This window comes from Branchiostoma floridae, chromosome 17, assembly GCF_000003815.2.
Source record: "Branchiostoma floridae strain S238N-H82 chromosome 17, Bfl_VNyyK, whole genome shotgun sequence".
In the NCBI taxonomy this organism is placed as follows: Eukaryota; Metazoa; Chordata; class Leptocardii; order Amphioxiformes; family Branchiostomatidae; genus Branchiostoma; species Branchiostoma floridae.
The window spans coordinates 352,226-365,573 of NC_049995.1; the positions used below are offsets into that span (position 1 = coordinate 352,226).

General features: G+C 38.5%; 1 long non-coding RNA gene across 1 annotated transcript in view; it reads right to left on the minus strand.

Annotated features, from left to right (window-relative positions):
* Positions 1-8,105: 8,105 nt before the first annotated feature.
* Positions 8,106-13,348, minus strand: part of LOC118404966 — a 6,587-nt gene continuing 1,344 nt past the window's right edge. Inside the window, exons 2-3 of the long non-coding RNA XR_004829832.1 lie at positions 10,441-10,509; positions 8,106-8,204 (exon numbers count right to left, since the gene is read on the minus strand). This is a non-coding gene — a long non-coding RNA (uncharacterized LOC118404966). The remainder of the gene's footprint in view (positions 8,205-10,440; positions 10,510-13,348) is intronic.

Here is a 13,348-nt window from a genome sequence, read left to right on the forward strand (position 1 = left end):
CACTACTTTCCCATAACATTTATATTATATAACCATTACTCTCAAATACAACCGACTATAAACATACATACCATCCACAAAAAAACAATAAATATTTCATGGAGGTATGAGGTCCCCGAACTCTAGTTTATTTGTCTAATAGTATACTAGGAAAAGAAAAACGAACAACGAAAACCTATAGTGTTGTTCTGTAAAATTATGTTTTTTTTTTCCTGTAAGTATGTGTGTATGTGTGTGTAGATATATATGTGTACGTGTGTGCACGTTCGTACATTTGTACTTCTGTGAGAAATGTTTGTTGTCTGTGGGTATAGCTTTTGCATTCATACCTATTACATTTTTGTCGCTCAGACAGAAAGCAGAAGCAGAAACACTTATAGTACGTCAATAATAATTTCTTAAAATGGTTACTCAATTGGAAAAAAAATTGTTACATAAAATTGCGAATTGAAAAGAAAATACAATATGGCATGCAAGTCATTACGAAGCAGGTAAGGGTAAAAAAAATCACGTCATTCAATTTCTAATATATCTTATATAGCGTTTAGAATAAAAAAGTACAAAATATTCAATCCTTACTTTTTCCTTTTTAGTGCACTTATAATAATTTGATTACGATTTCATTGAGCCTGCTCACATGGGCTTCATAACTGTGCCGCATATCAGAATGACCGCAAGAGAGAATTTATCGGAAGTCCCAACGTTAACAATTTTTTTTTCAGCCACAAGAAGGCACTACCCAGTATAATATCCACTTTAAATACACAAGGCAGTAAAACGGATGTTACTCATTCTGCAATTGTATGGCAATTAAATGTCATTCTCTGAGTACAGTAGCATTTACTGTAGTAGTATCGAAGTACTCTTAGTAGTACTCGTATCCTCTTAACATTTCACAAAGAAGCTTTAGTCATCTTTACAGAATATTTCAAGCAAAAAACAGTTCTTAAGTCTAACAAAATTCAAAATACCTTTGCTGTAAGTTGGTTGTACTTTATCTTTAAGTCTTGACATAAAAGCTTAACCACCAAACATCCGATGGCGAGTGGGGTCCAGCGTTTGGCCCAAGGCGTAAATTTTGAAGCACCACTGAAATATTTTAGATCTGCTACAAAATTTCTTTCGTGACTTTGTCAGCAAATTTCTGCTACACGATCTCCTACGTTTTTTATTACTAATTTGACACAACATTGTAAAATTTAAAAAGGGAAAGCGGCAATGAGTCCGACTGGGTGGGTCTAAATGGACCCACGCAAAACGTGCAGGTTTTTTTTTAAGTCTTCCCTTGTCCTGCTGGCAATTTTTTACCCATATACCCTCCCTGTGCTGGGCATTTTTGATTCTCTTCAAAGTATGGGAAATGCTTTTACTTTGCTATTTTTTACTTACTTTGCATTTAAGTAACCCTATAATGTTATACATCAATAGAAAGCTGAGAGTCTCTACTTTTAAGTAATGTCTTCAAAGTTTGACCCTGAGTCATAAAAATGATATGCAAGGGTAATAAATCAATAAAACAAGTTATTTTCATAAACTTTTGTATTAATAATACCTGAATTTCATAAATAATCTTAGTATCAACACTACAACATTCCTATGACATACTGACAACATCAGAGCCACACATGCAGCAAAAAAAATTACCCAGGTATCACTGCAGGTGAGTTTATGGCTAGGTATTGTCCTGGGTGCTGAAAAGGCTGTTCAATAGGATAATGTAACATATGATCAGCTCCATCTGTCACTAATTATTTGCCACATCAAGGTACTCAATGACCTCCACAAAAGTAACCAAGGTCGAATTTGCAGCTTAACAGACTGTCCTAATTCGTTTCCTGTTGCGTGGGGGGTAATTTTCCATAAAAATGGTAAAGTTCATGTGCATATCTTCTTTTCTCATATTCGGCAGCATTTCTTCACCATTCTTGCCCAAAATTGGATGTTCTGCCTCAGAATCAGTGGGGAAAGGCTCCTTATGCACTTGTTACCAAGTTAACTTTGACATTTTAGCGACTAAACTAAGCATTTATGCCCCAAAACACGAAAAAAACATGAAAAAAACATATCTGCAGACGACAGTCGGCCATCTTGGCTCATTAACATAATTTATGCCCGCAAAGAGCTCTGGGATTGATTGCGCAACCAGGATATTGACCCTTGACCCCATTCATGCAGCCCCCATCTTCTTCCCAGCTGTTCCTGGTTACCACACAGAAGCCACAAATGTTCCTGTGGGGAATACCCCCAACCGGTTAAATAACCGGACCCGCACACAGGCACAGCATGTGCATCCGGTTATATAACTGGGCCCGCAGGACAAGGGTCTTTATGTTGTCTGTTAGTGAATCTTCGCTATATGTAGCAAGATTTTAATTCCTTGTTTTGTTATATCTAACTGGGCCTATAATAGGTCTGTGGCATATATTGAATTCTATAGTGTACGTTATTATAAATTGAGGACTAAACTTTAACTTGGTCGCGCTAAGTGTGAGATACGGATAACAGTTCCATGTCCAACTTTATAGGTTGTTCGACTAGCACGTTTATAGATATTTCGATTTTATCTCTCTTTTACACATGCAGACAACTTTCAACAAACTCTCTGATTTCCTACAGAGCATATAAGGCATAATTTATATTTTTTCTTAAAGAAATGTAGTTCTCTGCCTTTCATACTCTACTACAAATTCGCGTCCAAGTTACAATGCACTAATTTCCGGATTGCAGGGAAATCTTTGACATAATTTGACATTTTGTGGCCTTTGACACATAGCGAGCGTTAATCTTAAACATGTTTTGTTTTTTTTCTGATGCAAGGTACGTACTAAGGAAAACGACCTGGTAGCTCGCTTTGTTGTGGAAACTTGTGAATAATTCACAATCGATCCCAACTAGAACATGTTTTTGGTTCGAATTACTTTATATCGCTAATGCTGGTTGCGTTAAGGTGTAGTCTGCTACTGCATATGTCTGCTAACAGCTGGCGTTTGCACTCGGGTCATATGAATGTTGTGTAATACTAACGTTACATATTAAATGCCAATATGATAATTCGACATTTTGCGGCCAATGACACATCGCGAGCGTTAATCTCAATCATGTTTTGTTTCTACAAGTAAGAGTTTTTTTTTTTCTGATGCAAGGTACGTACTAAGGAAAACGACCTGGTAGCTCGCTTTGCTGTGGAAACTTGTGAATAATTCACAATCGATCCCAACTAGAACATGTTTTTGGTTCGAATTACTTTATATCGCTAATGCTGGTTGCGTTAAGGTGTAGTCTGTTACTGTACATGTCTGCTAACAGCTTGCGTTTGCACTCGGGTCATATGCATGTTGTGTAGTACTAACGTTACGTATTAAATGCCAATTGAAAAGTACTGCGCACGAGAACGACGGATCTTGTCTAAATTGCAATCTCCGTTGGATTATGTAACTTTCTTTTACAGTTTTTGGGTCATTCTCCGTGGTTTGCTGATATTAAATATATTGAAAAGATTACAGGAAAATATGTCAAATCGGGAAGGCCATTGTTCCTGAGACATTCCAGGTTTTTTTATGACTGTGGGTAGTTATGGGGTTTAGTTATACCCCAAACCGTACATGTTACGATGGGAGCACGTACTCTAGATGTAATCCAGGGTAAGGACTTGAACTCTTTAACCCTATCCAGACTGGGCTTTTCGGGCCCTCCCCCTTTGTATTTTCAAAACGGCTTACTGTACGAGCACCAAATTTGCAGGGAAAGTTGTACTTATCGAGTTTTATAATTCGCAAAATTTTTATATCATTATGACGTAATATGACGTAATTATGACGTCATTAATTGATATTTTCGGCTAAAACGGGCAATTCCCATAATACCTAGATATCTCACTCAAAAAGTTACTAATAATGGTTTCTTATTATTATTTGAGTGTTATTAGACTTCTGTTGTCAAAAGCCGACGGAAGGACGTCAAAATGACGTCATAGAAGGACGTCATCTGTAGTTTAGCTATCCGCCATCTTGGATTATCAACCTTAAATTTTTCAAGATACATTTTTTCAACATATAACGCTAAAACCCCATGGAAATGGATTAAAAACATTCATATGAATGTTTTCTGTAAGAAAATACCACGTAGTGATGAAATCTGAGTGAAAATAAGCTTGTAGTACTTTAAATCATGATATTGTCGGCCATCTTGGATTTTGGCCAATTAAGTCATCTCATTAGCATAATTTATGAATATTTAATTATAAATGTTCAACTAAGATGTGTTAGATATTAAAGATATATGAAAAGAAGTTTAGTTTAGAAGGAAAATCTTAAAATCCCATTGTTTAAACCAAAATTAGTGATTTTTGTAAAATTTGCCTTTCAGAAACCCGTTCCCATGCCACAAAAAATCATAAACTTACCTAATTTGTTTTAAATTGTTGCCAACAATATTTTAGGAAAACTCACCAAGTTTGGTTGTTCTAGCACCAGCCGTTTGGGAGATATAGGAGGTCAAAGTTGGCGCGGGCACTTTTAGCCCCCCCCCCCCCAGTCTGGATAGTGTTAAGAAAATGCATAATACATGTAATGATAAAACGCTACCGGGTATTGACAAAGAGTAAGACCAAGAGACATGAACTCTTCTTTGTTCCTAGAGCAATAAAATTGCTCTATCAAGATGGTGATTCTGTGGCGATAGGTCACTAGTACTGCGTTTGTACAGAATATACATGCAGTTACTTTGTTCTTAAATTCTACGAACGTTATTGTTGCTGACATAGTTGTGTTCACTTTGTCTCTCCGCCACTGCTATATTTAATCGTGTATCTAGGTTTTTAAACTAAATGTGATTATGTATGTTTGTGAATTGTAACAACTTTTAAGATTTTATGAAATGTAATTCTTTGGCACATTTCATGTGACATTTATAATGTCATTTGCCATGCCAAGAACCGATAAAGCTGAATCTGAATCTAATGATGTTTCTAATATTTCATTCACTGTCAACAATTGGAGCCTTTTGTTTATGTTAGGGTCTTTGGGATATTTGAGTTTAATTTGTGTCAAATATGTGGAATTTTTCATTTTTATTGATATGTTTTCAGGTACATTTTCATGTTTTCAAAGGGTTGTACTTGTTCACATTATGATACTCACTCAAAATTCGGGAGTACCATTTTAGCTTCCAATGGTAGGTTTGTCCTTATTCATCATTCTCATACATAAATCTGGGAACAGAAACTGCAGTTTTCTGATCGTCATTTGCATAAACTTTTCGACAATTCGGAGCTTAATGTTTCTTCTTGTCATTTTGTAAATGGATAGAGATGCAACAGAAACTGCACAGCTCTCTTCATTGTCATAAACAGCCTGCGCAGAGGCATTTAAACCTGATTCTTGCCCATTGTTACTATCATAGATGACACGAGAGGTACCCCCTACTGATGACTTCTTATCAAAGACACTCTTATCATCGTAATGAGGGGTAGCATATTCTTCTCCTTCAGTGACTTCTTTTTCGTTTCCCCCATTAATGGAATGAGAGGTAGCAGCTAACGCTTCCTCTTTATGCCCAGCCTCACATACATCCTTCCCATACACGACGTTTACTAGTTCATGGACTGTCAACGGATTGTGGACCAATTTGGACTTAGGGGGCAAACCCGATTTCAGTTTTGGACCTCCAGCATCGAATTGGTCTCCAGGGTCATCGTTACCACCGGCTGCCACACAGGATTTAATGCCCATGGCAGAGTCTGGGTTCTCATGTACATCCTTCCCATACACGACGTTTACTAGTTCATGGACTGTCAAGGCATTGTGGACTAACTTGGAATCGGGTGCCAAACGTGATTTCAGATTTGGACCCCCAGTATGAAGGAATTGGTCTTCAGGGCCATCGTTACCACTGGTTGCCTCACAGGAAGTAATGTCCATGTCAGAGTCTGGGTTCTCATATACATTTTCAGGCATGTTTAGTTCTTCGTTTGGACCTGCAGTGCCTGAGTCATTGTTAGAACTGTTTACCATGCCGTCTGTATTGGGAAGGTAAATAGTCGGTGCTAAGTAAACAGGGTCATTTGGGGGCTTTTGTTTCCACCAAAGTGCAATTAAAAGACCAGAGATCAACAAAACTCCGAAAAATGTACCCAAACCAACAACGAATAGCAAGTCTGAGGGGCGGATTTCTGAATTGCTGAACGGGTGAGCTGTTGACACTGGATGTGGAACATTAAAAGGGGGCGAAACAAATGGTAGGGTGTTACCGATTGGTGGTGCTTTAGACACTGGATGATAAGTAGTAAAAGTGGGTAAAACAGACGCGTAGGTTTGGGTATCGATCAACACTGTGGCAAACGCCGAGCCGACAGGACTTGACGCAATGCAGGTGTACAGACCGACATCTGCTGCACTGACGTTAGTTATGGTGACGGTACCATTCACTCCCATCATCACACTCCCACTAGTTGCATTCAGTCCAGATGGGAGAGTGACGATGATATTTGGAGGAAGTATACCTGAAGCTTCACAGACCAAATATGGGGTCTCCCCATGTACTTCTGTGTTATGGTTAATCTTAAACCTCATAATCGTTGGTTTTCTTAACGTCGTAGTACCAGCCTGTGTGGTTGCTGTTGGAGTTGTGACTTTAGATATATCCGTTGTGCAAGTGGATACGCCTGGCATAGCCGATGTGGGGGTTTCAACCTGAACATACAGTTTGTCAGATGTAGAGCCGCCTGCGTTGGTAGCAATGCAGATGTACTGACCAGCATCTACTGCAGTAACATCTGATTTGGTCATGGTAACAATATTTCTACCTCCTGGCTTAGCAGTAAGCGTAGGAGTATGCCCAGATGGAAGGGTGATTGTGATATCTGGTTTAGGTAAGCCTGAAGCTTCACAGATTAAATGGAGGGTTTCTCCCTGCACCAGTGCGCCGCTTTTTTGGTTTTCAAATCTCACAATCTTCGGTTTTTCAGGTAAAGCATCAACATACAGTTTGCTAGATGTACAGCCACCTGCGTTGGTTGCAATACAGATGTACTGACCAGCATCTACCGCAGTAACACCTGATTTAGTCACGGTAATAATATTTCTCCCTCCTGGCTTAAGAGTAAACGTAGGATCAGGAGTATGCCCAGATGGAAGGTTGATTGTGATATCTGGTTCAGGTAAGCCTGAAGCTTCACAGACCAAATGGAGAGTTTCTCCATGCAAAAGCGGGCCGCCTTTCTTGTTTTCAAATCTTACAATCTTTGGTTTTTCACAGATTAGATTTTCAGGAATAACATCAAGATGTTTTCCTTCATGGTTACTTGGTTGTTTGCAAATGATTTGGGACTTGAATGCTATAGGGGCAGGGTAGGAAGGATGTGACTCAGTTAAAGTTTTCTTGATTTCTGCCATTTCACAGTCACAGTTCCAGGGGTTTCCCGACAGTACCACTTCGCGAAGGTTTGGGACATTTGAAAATGTACCTGGGTGAATGCTTGTTAGGAGGTTGTCTTGTAGCCGTATAACTGCGACTTTTGGTAGGTTAGAGAATGCCCCAAGTTGAACTACACGTATTTGATTAGAAATCAGCAACAAAGACCTGAGATCTGGTAAATCTAAAAACGTGCCATACTTGATGTCAGTTATTCGGTTGTTGCTAATTATAAACAGGGATAGATTTGGTAGATTTGTGAATGTAAATGGTTGGATGTCGGTTAGCATGTTAAAAGATAAAGACAATTGCCCGAGGTTCAGTAGATTTGAGAATGTTACGGGGGCGATTTTAGTTATCTTGTTGTTGTCAAGGATAATATTTTGGAGTGTAAGACCCCGAAATGTACCAGGCTGAATGTAAGATAACATGTTATGCGAAAGATCCAAATATTCGAGCTGAGCCAGACTTGAGAATGCTTGCTCCGCGAGAGAGGAAATCTGATTGTATTGTAATTGCAAAATTTTCAGATACATATAATTTGAGAAGTCAAACTGAGTCAAACTTGTGATAAAATTGTTGTGCAAACGTAACTCTATGACTGTCGTAGGCAGATTCTGAGGGACAACACGAAGTCCTCTCTCGTTACATCTACAGTCATGCAAGGCACAGTTTTCATCGCAGAGATCTGTCCGAACTTCTCGTCTCTCCGGCTCCGGAAGGATAAACCAAGAGTGCCTTCCATCAAAAACCAGGAGTAGAAGAACCAGTGTCTTCAGCTTGTTTGCCATGATCTATACATCAAGAGGAGTCAAATTGTTTAGTTCAGTCACGTCACATTTTCAAAGTTTTCAGGGCTCTAAGCGACTAAGATAAGACCAGTAGCTTTGCAATCCTGGATACTAAAATGTTTTACATTCAAAATCTAAAAATAACACCTTAACATAATTTTCTTCAGTATTCTGATAACTATTAACAATTTAACTGTAAGTATAATTATAATTATAAATATCGCTAAGGTGACGCAATTGCTTCTAAGTTATAGCCATAAAAATTATCAAACACCTCCTAGGCAAAAACTTTTAGAAAGCATCATTATCATTGTTACTACGAGTGGCGTACCACAGCGTATTGAAACGGCTCTTTTCGGTCGGCAGGCATACAAGCACAAGTTGTTTGTTTGTAAACAATTGGACCGACATGTTTAACGCAAGGCGCCGCAAGGTCACCCATGCATTTGTTACACGCTTGCTGTCGTCTGACAATGACATAATCCAATTGCTTGTACACTCGGACGGCTTTCGCCATAGCACCTTCTGGCGATACTATGTAAATAACAGTTAACTATTTGAAGGTGTAGTTTTTTTAATCTTTATACTGTGTCTGCTTTTATGGGCCGTATGCCAGATGCAAATAAATAAATAAATAAAAACGTAAAATAAGCCCAGTGATCACATAAATCTAAGTATTTTTTGCGAGGTCATTACTACTTTAACCCTATCTAGACCGAGAGAGGGGACCTAAAGTCCCAAAGTTTATTTAAAATAAATTCAAGATTGTCAACCAAAATGGCGGATTCCAAATTATGACATCATTTCCTGCATGCTGCCATTTGAACGTCGATGCGGTTGCCATGGACAACAGGAATCTTCTCAGACTTTATATCAAGAAGAGACTTATTTTTGTTAACTTTAAAGATGCATGTATTCCCTTTCTGTAACAAATTACGTATTTGGCCATTGAAAAAAACTGTAATAGAAAAACTCGCTCAATTCTAGTGGCTGTAAAAGATGAACCATGAGAGTTCAAACATAAAATTTGACATGTATAATCTGTAGAGAAATTTGTTATTATACTGGTGAAATTTCAGCTTCCTAGAATAGTTTTAAAATGGTCGGATTTAGAGGAACTTATATCCTGACAAGATTCTACGTGTGTGGTCATCTTTAAATTCAGTTGCTCATAAAAATCTTCACCACAATTTGCGATATCTCAATTTGCGATGTCTAAAAACATTTAAGTAGTACTTTACTACCTGCAAATTTATGGTCTTGCATCGAGCCGTTCTAAAATTACAAGAGGGGGGGGGGGTCTGAATGGGTTCCTCTCCAGTACTCGCCTAAAAAAGCCCGGTCTAGATAGGGTTATGATGACTAGATGAAGTGATTCAATTTTGGGATCATAAGAATTTGCTTAAATTTCCTTAAAAAGGCCAAATCACTATTGAAAAACGTACGAATCTAATTAAAATGCAGTCTAATTATAGCGAACCAGTCAATAGTCCACATGATTAAAATCGGGATTCAAAATGGTGGCGCTCACTCAAAGCTTTGTTGACGGGAGAAGACGGATTGTGCGCCGACAATTATAGTAGAAAGAAAGGTCTTCAAACAAGCAATATGCAAAACAATATGCAAAACTTGAGAGGGACTTAAAAAGAAATTCGGTTGTTCTAAGATTTCGTAAGGAACTCAATTCTTCAGCGACAAGAAAATGATGCCGCCAATTTATAGCAAGGTGTACGATATTTCATAGGCTGCGGTTGCAATTTCATACGTTTGACGTGCAAACGGGACTGTATTTCCTTCTTTTATCCGAAATGCTACGCCCTTAAGGTGCACCCTCACTGCACTTGCGCCAAGCTTGCGTCACTGCGTTCTTCGAAAGATACTCAACGAATTTCCGAGATAGAGAACGAATTTTCTGATTTTTTTGTGTATTTTGTCGTCTTTTAAGACATACTTTTACGTATTACGCAATATCTAAATTATAAAATATCGAAGAAAACAACAAAACAATGACGCAATAAACGAACCCCACAGTGACGCAAGCTTGACGCAGGTGTAGGGAGAGTGACCTTTAGCGACAAACGCAACGTAGGTATAGAATTACTTCTGCGCCCAATAGCAGGCGATTACTTGGCGCTGTTTTTATGCCAATAAGTGATGTCGGCTTGCTCAAGGTCAGGCCGACATATTTTCATGTTTGTAAATGAACAGTAACAACAAGCACCAATATAACAGCACCAACCTCTTTGCAACAATCCTCCTTCCGAGGTATCCTTCCTGACAATTCAGCAAACTCCTCTCCTGATCGTACCTGTATTATCAACGATAAAAAAGCGAACTTAAAGTTAAGGCAATACCACAGGAACAGTCATTGTCCTTTGTGATGCAAAGAGGGGTCCCATGTACTGGAAAGTTCTACGCGAAGTTCTCTATTCCCTTCCGGTTTAAGCAAGGACTTGCTTTAACCCTATTCAGACCGGGGGGGGGGAGGCTTTTGAGGCCTGCGCCAACTTTGATGTCCTATAACGCCAGAACGGCTTTTGCTAGAGCAACCAAAATTAGTGAGTTTTCTTAAAATATTGTTGGCAAAAATTTGACGAAGTTTGAAAATTTTTCCATTTTTTCGTGTTGCCATGGCAACCGTTTGTTGACAGGCAGTTTTGCCAAAAATCACTATTTTTGGTTATAACAATGTATTTTTCACATTTATTTGCTATATTGCTGCTATTTTGTTACATAAATAAAATCTTATATTATTTAGCATATCTTTCATAATTATATATGCATAAATTATGCTAATTTGATGACGTCATCAGCCCAAAATCCGAGATGGCGGACCGAATGGCCAGATCAAGAATAACAAGCTAATTATCCCATAAAATTTGTAACTACCTGAAATTTTTTTCATCAAAAACCATCTAAATGAATGAATTTAGTCTATTTCCATTGTCCTTTGTGATTATTTGTTGCAAAAAAAGTAGTTTTAAAAATTCAAGGTGGTGGATATTATATGGCGGAGCCCAACTCATATCTTAGATGTGCATGACGTCATTTTATGACGTCATTTTGACGTCATTGATGTTGCTATTGGCAACGCAAGTCGTAATAAACATTATCATTCTGTTATCTGCACTTGTTACATTTTCGTAGCATAACTTGAATTTTTCTGAGAAAACCCTTTTTTCATGGGTCCGGCCAGAATAATCAAATTGATGACGTCATAATTACGTCATCTTACGTCAACGTAACGTTAAACGTCAAAAACTTGTCAGATATTATGTCGACATCATGTCCTGAAAATTTGGTGGCCCTAAGGCACGTCGTGATAGAGTTAGAGGACTTAGAAGTGGAGGGCCTCAAAAGCCACCCCCCCCCCCCCGTCCAGGGATGACCACAAAAGCCCGGTCTGAATAGGGTTAAGGTGGTGTTTTAGATCAACTCGTGCGAACGAACATGCTTTACATTTGAGTGACGTTTCATACGATCCTTGAAAATTAGTGAATTGACATGTCCAACCAAACTTTTTTAGTCAGATGAACCTGTATTGCTCTGCTGGGTAATTTTTCTCACACTGAAGAAGAGTGATGGATGTCACTCGAAACGTCCGAAAGAAAATTTCTATTTTTTATCTAAAAATTTAGTTCTAGAGATTTAATTTTATTTAAACAATCAATTAAGCGAAAGGGCATAAAAGAACTGGTGATTGAATCGTTATTGTGTGATAAACCCAGCTCACATGCTACTAACAGAGCCACAATGTCCTAATTGCGCGCTTCTTTAAAGCACGGAGGTAACCTCCTTTTTCAAAGAAAGTTAACATTAATTTTGCAAGCAGACATGGGTTGGGCGCTGGACGTATGCCTATACACGCCCTACATGTAGACTATACTTGGACCTCAAGTATCGCCAGCAACAAGTCCATGATGCTAAGAACAGCGAACATCAGCCGACCTCCAAAAAGTCAGCGAAGAATTGTAAAACTCGGGAACTGATATAACATCGACTATCATAATGTCATTATACCGCCACCTAAAAAAAACGTTAGTATAGAGGTATTCCCAAGATTGTCTTGAACACTGAATGTTAAATATCTTAAATGTAATACAATTCAGATATTACGTGTTGAAGAGAATCTTGAGAAGGCCTCTATAACAACGTTTTTTAGGTGGCGGTAAAATGACACCTGGTGGAATTATGAGAATGTATGTTATATCGATAGAGAAGGCACCAGCCGTATAACTGCTGAGAATGGAATTAAGAGATCGCTGACGAGTTCTCCGATAAAAATGTGCCCGATGTGAAAGAAGTATTAGCGCCTGGGTTTTGACCAGGCCATGACATGTGTACTTTGCAGGTTTCTCTAGATTAATGCGGTAACGATATGTTTGAAAAATGACACTACCTATCCATACTTTATAATTGTTTGCAAAAAATGTATTAAGCCTAGGCGGCTATATATAGGCTTTACATATCAAGAGTAGGTTGTCAGCAAGACGTGTTATTCGGTGTCTTATACAGAATTTCATTGCTCCGCACGAATAAAATGCCCCATCATACAAGTAAACTACACCTATACAGAGGGACTATTTGAATTACTTTCCTTCCAAAAGCTTAATTTTTCTCACCGCGCTCTCGTAACTCGAGTATCCACGTTTAGAAAACTAGTAGCACGAGAAACTGTTTAACGTGATTCAGGAGACCATAACAAAAAGTTATTTGTCGCTACAATGTCGGCTTGCTCAAAGCTCGCCCGGTATATTCTGCTATTAATTAGCAGTTGAAAGCAGCATGAAACGGTTATTGAAAATCCAATCTGCATTTTAGAAGCTCTTTCTCTGTTCATTTTCTCTTATTTATATATCATCTACCGAGCTACTGTAATAATTGCCCTACCTGTACCTTATTCAGACCGAGGTAGAAGATAGGCTCACTTGTACTTTTCACAAGTGAGCGAACGGGAGCGCGCATGCGCCTGAGCAGATTAATCAATATTGTCTGGATCCGAGCAGACGTCAGTCAGAGCATGCGCTGTGAATAGGTTGCTATTTTCTTTCATGCTAACAAATGTTTCAATTATCTGACACCGCCTATCCTTGCTTTTAAATAATGCACTTATGTCTTTAACATCGGCTGCTATATCAAGTAAACCA